The sequence below is a fragment of the Myotis lucifugus genome, unplaced genomic scaffold (assembly GCF_000147115.1).
Source record: "Myotis lucifugus unplaced genomic scaffold, Myoluc2.0 scaffold_14, whole genome shotgun sequence".
Classification (NCBI taxonomy): domain Eukaryota; kingdom Metazoa; phylum Chordata; class Mammalia; order Chiroptera; family Vespertilionidae; genus Myotis; species Myotis lucifugus.
Genome location: NW_005871062.1, coordinates 11572038 through 11577723, shown reverse-complemented (window position 1 = coordinate 11577723; position 5686 = coordinate 11572038). Strand labels below are relative to the sequence as shown.

Here is a 5686-nt window from a genome sequence, read left to right as displayed (position 1 = left end):
CACACACACACACACACATATACACACACTATTTAACTGGTTTAAATTTCCAGTATATGGGCAATATAAATATATTTTCAGAAAAAAGGCTGCAGCTACCCATTTCTAGCACCATAAAAGCTAATGAGTGATACCTGGTAGAGAACTGATAATATGGGTTCCTGCGAGGCCAAGTAGTAATAAGCAATCCCATTCCTGCAAAGTCTGATCAGTATCCTCTGCCTCCTTCTTGGATTTATCACATACTCTTATCATTTCTCTATTTACTCTCTGTGCCTAGAATAAATCTTAACACGTGTTGTCCTACTGAAGAGGATGTACTCAATTCTGTGATCTCAAAGGCTGTCCTGGAGTAAAGCTGGAGTGGACTACATTGACCTGCCCTTCTCCCAAGCCTATATATGAGAGCTGTAACACTCCCACCTCCTTTTCCCCGGCCATATGGGGGCACCAGGCAAGGTGTTTTGAGTATGGTACCAAAGGCTGTAATTTTTATCAACTTAAGAAAGAGAAAAGGGGTATCTAGCCAGCAAATAATTATTTTATAGGAGATGAGAGGATGGACAGAAAACTGAAGTGGAAAAGAAACAGATGGATGTTTTCTCTTTCTACTATAAACCCAGTGGGGAATCTTCCTAAGACCAAAAACATACGACAACTACAATGACTCAGCACTCAACTGTAGTATATGCCACTTACTTTAAGATCTATTCTTAAAAAACTAGAGTGGTCAATAAATAAAATTAGGCAATACAATATTCAGTACTCAAATGTAAAAACTATCTAGATATTAAGTTTTTAAGGAAATTCAATAGTGGTATGTAAAATGTATAAAATGCAGGATATATTCTGATTATTTTTTATTTTAGAAAAATAAAAAGAGAAAGGAGGAGGAAGAGGAAGAGAAAGAAAGGAAATGAGGGAGGAAAGGAATGCTGTCTCTTGTAATAGAAGGCTACTTAAAACTGTATTGAAGATTACCAACATTAGAAGTCCTACCATAATCTGGACAATAAAAAGCACGTATTTGCTCATCTTGCCAAAATAAAAATAAAAATTGGTTGTTAATACATATTATCTAATATTAAATCTATCACATGCTTGTAACTTTTTTCACTCAAGAAATGTAAGAATCACATTTAAAATAATAGATTATCTAGGAAAAAAAATCAGACAAATACTTTGAATGTAGCCAAGAATCATATAAGTGGTCAAGTATATTTTACCACTGAATCTACAAAGTCCACTGTGATAAAATATGGACTCAAGAAACGCTCTACGGTAAGAAAATAATAATGATCATAAAGTTAAATTTCTCACTTAAGTATTTCTCTCAAGAAAAATAATAAACATGATAAATGATTTTCTAGTTAACTAAGTCCTGACAATTTGAAATGAAATAATTTTAACGGGTAAGTGATATTTTTAAAAGCTAAAAATTAAGACACATTTTATTATTTCTATTCTAAATTTTCATCTTCTCACCCTTGACTTAATTCTAGTTATCTCAGGAGTGGATGAATATAGCTCACAAAAGGCAACATTTTAAAAATCAAAACACTGTAATGACCACTCATAATTCTCACTAAAAGCTCTGTATGTTGATTCTGTGTTTTCCATATGATTAACAGTTTAACTTCATCTGAAACTTAAGAACTAGTTTAAGTCCAGAAAATCATACTTTCCATATATGATACATAGTATTCAATAGTTAAAGCCAAGTATTACAATATCCCAAACCACTCATCTATAAAAAAAAAACTTCCCATAGATTAAAGGTCTGAAGTCAAAAGTGCAGGAAAATAATCAATTCAACTAACAAGCACAGTTCTGCAAGAAAGCCAGACTAAGAATCTGAGGAATAGCTAGAAATCTTATTCCCTTTCACCTGTACAGAGGAGGTATATGGTTAGTGAAGAGTGCAGACTCTCAAGCCAGACAGGCAGCATTTCAATCCTACCTGTGCCTCTTAATTGCTGTGTGATTTTGGGAAAATTAATCTCTGATCTCTGTGTGCTTCAATTTCTTCATCTGTAAACAGGGTGTGAAGGTTACATTAATTCAGGTTAAACTCTAAGAAATGTAACTAGCACATAGTAAGTCCTCTTTACAAGTGCATGACCAAATAATAATAAATACTCCAGAGAAAAAAAGTAATTCTATGTAAACAGTAAAGAAAGAATGATAACTATAATCAGAAAATTAGCAGCTAATATTTATTTGAACTCCTACTGTGTGCCAACTATGCAAGGTGGTTATCTTTGATTCCATTTTACCAATGAGGAAACCAGGCCTCAGAGCTCAATTTATCTAAGGACACAGACCTGTCTAAAAAGCAACAAAGCCTGGTGCCTAACTTCAAGGCATGATCTTTCCATTTATTCTATCATCAAGTAAAAGAGGAAAAGGGCAAAAGTGCAAACACTGACTATGTGTGCACTGGGGGGAGGAGGTGAATTGTGAGCAATATTTCTTCACATCGTTTTATAGAAAAGTTCAATAATCAATTGACCTTTCCAATTTCAAAGGTAAACAATCTGCATTCTGACTAAAATTAAGCTTATAACCTAACTAAAAAGGCTAATTTAGGGATGGAACTTCCCTTTTAGAGTTTCCTGGGAGGGAAAGGGTGGGAAAAGAGAGGGATAGGTTATTTTAAGATAAGTAATTCAACAGGAAGAAAAATGTGTTTGTAGTCCGGTCAGTCTGCATTTTAAAAGATGACCATACTCTATAGCTTTAAATGTGCAGAGGAGGCAATAAGAGTCAGGGTTTCCTTTTCCAATGAGAAGACTTGAAACCCAGAAGAAAATACAAATACATGTACAGGCTATGGCCAGAAAATATAAGCAAATGTGTACAATTTCAAATATTAAGAAAAACAAAACCCCTCAATATTCTTTTAAATGATAATCTGCAGTTTAGAAACATTACTTATGGTTTGGCCTGTGACTTATCATTCATCTGTAAACTTCCTGCACTCTGAATGACAAAATGAACTCTTCTTTAAGAGGTGCTATACTACTATTACACCAAGTCAAATATGGAATAATGTATAATTATTATATACTATACAATTAGTATACCCAATGATGTTTTGTATTATGGCAATTCACCTGGGGAAAAGTTCAGAAAGTATACTTGTAAGATCCAAACTTACAATCTGTATTTTTTTTAAAGAACTTTTCTCACAGGCTTAAAAAAATTATTCTGTTAATGGAAATTTAAAGGATTTTCTCTTCCCCATTCACAGAATTATTAGATTATTATTCAAAAGATGACTACCAGGTAAATAGAATGTTTTGATTCTGGTTCAGAGAAAACTGTTTTGACTATTAAAAAGTTATTTTGCTAATTCCAGATTATCTACAATAATAGGATAGAAATTACCTCCTTAAAATACTTGTGTTAGTTATCACATTTCAATTGATTCTTCCAAACTTACTGCTTCAACTTCTAACAAGCAATCAAGGTAGCTAATTTAAATTTGCTTCTCCTCTCCATACACATCCTTTCTTTTAAAAAAAAAAATATATTTTTATTGATTTCAGAGAGAAGGGAGAGGGAGAGAGAGAGAAACATCAATGAGGAGAATCACTGATCGTCTGCCTCCTGACACCCCACACCTGGGATCCAGCCCCTAATCCAGGCATGTGCCCCTGACCAAAATCGAACCCAGGACCCTTCAGTCCGCAGGCTGATGCTCCATCTACTGAGCCAAACCAGCCAGGGCAGACATCTTTTCTTAAAAAAAAAAAAAAAAAATCAGTCCTAGCCTGTTTGGCTCAGTGGATAGAGCGTCGGCCTGCAGACCAAAGGGTCCCAGGTTCGATTCCAGTCAAGGGCACGTACTTCGGTTGCAGGCTCCTCTCTGGCCTAGGCCCTGGCTGAGGCGTGCAGGAGGCAACCAATCAATGCGTTTCTCTCACAGTGATGTTTCTCTCTTTCTCTCTCTCTCTCTCTCTCTTTCTCTCTCTCTCTCTCTCTCTCTCTCTCTCTCTCTCTAAGAAATCAATAGAAAAATATCCTCGGGTGAGGATTTAAAAAAAAATCAAACTACAATAATGTTACTAACAAGAATTAAATGAGAGTTTTAAGTTCCATAGTTAAAGAACTTATGATGACTAACACTCAACAGTCATGCAATATGTTTCATAAGAGAATAAATGATCCCTGAAAAAATGAAATCTCCTAATTCTAATATTTAGTAAATCCAGAAATATAAGAATCCTATGAATAAATAAGTCTCTAAATGTTTATTGAAATGAAAACTATAACAAAGGAATGGGCCATGTCAACTTATCTCTGTTGCTGAACACTATGTTCAGTGTTGAGGGTTGAAAAGTGTATTACAAGAGTGCTTATCTAAAGTTAAGTTCTTTTTAAAAAAATATATTTTACTGATTTTTTTTACAGAGAGGAAGGAAGAGGGATAGAGAGAAATATCGATGAGAGCGAAACATCAATCAGCTGCCTCCTGCACACTCCCTATTGGGGATGTGCCTGCAACCCAGGTACATGCCCTTGACCGGAATCGAACCCGGGACCCTTCAGTCCGCAGGCCGACGCTGAGCCAAACCGGTTACGGCTAAAGTTAAGTTCTTTAGAAAAAACTCTTTAAAAGTAAATCTCTTCCATTTTTACAATGAAAACAAGCAGCCTAATCACTGATTAGGCACTAATTATATAAATGGGTTCCACATAGTGATAAAAGATGATTTAGGGACATTTTTTCCCTTCTGTTTTTGCTTTTTCTTAGGTGGGGGGTATACACCTAAAGTGACTAGGCAGACTAGATAGTCAGCAGGTTATTCAAGAGCTTGTTTGTGTCCACAAAGCAACTGAATCCTATTTGGAACTATTTCTCTTCTTCAAATGTCATGGCTAACACTATCACAGGGTGAACAATACATACTGAAACTTAAAAGGGGGATTTCTCACAGATTTTTACTATGCTGGACCTAATCTCTGAGGCCACTTGACTCAAATGAGCTCAGCTGTTTTAAAACTTAAAAAGAAGACCACTACTGCAATGAGTTTATTTTACATTCAACTTTTTTACTGTATGTACCAAAAGAGTTTTAATTTTTCAATTACTTAAATGTTTTAATGAGATAACTTGATTATGTATGGAAACAACTATTCAGTATAAGGAAGAAACCAGAGTGAAACTAATAAAAAAATTCCACACCTATACAAAAAGGGTGCTTGCTGAGTTTTTGTTGTTTTTTTTAGGAGGAGGGGGTAAAGTGTATAATGAGAGACCAAGCTTCTCATCCCTGCTCTGCCACATACTGGCTCTTTACCCTGGTCATAGCACTTAGAACTGATAAATATTCATTTCTATGTATGTTAAGAGGAAGTAACAGTAACTACCTCACAAATTGGAGTGGAGATTAAATAAAATAATGGTGGTAAATTAACCAGCAAACAGTATGTTCTCAATAAATGTTAATATCCTCCTTTCTCCCCAATGGCCCAGTTTTCAGCATGTAGCCATTAAACTATACACAAGCTACTATAACATATTCAAAAGCAATCTATGAAAGATATTTCTGTGCTGTTTTAACTAGGTAAACTCAACAGTCCACTAGTTTTTATTAAATATTGGACAGTCATTTTAAAGAGAACTCAAAACTCACAGAAGCTTCATGGTAAAGAAAACTATAACATGGGTTCTGTCTTC

The 5686-nt window shown here is 34.9% G+C and overlaps 1 protein-coding gene across 1 annotated transcript in view; it reads right to left on the bottom strand.

Moving 5' to 3' along the window:
• The window catches only part of DCUN1D1 (defective in cullin neddylation 1 domain containing 1), a 79339-nt gene extending 77308 nt beyond the window's left edge, over positions 1-2031 (bottom strand). The window contains exon 1 of the mRNA XM_023750648.1: positions 1961-2031. The gene's annotated coding sequence lies outside the window, so the exon portion shown is untranslated. The remainder of the gene's footprint in view (positions 1-1960) is intronic.
• Positions 2032-5686: the final 3655 nt, after the last annotated feature.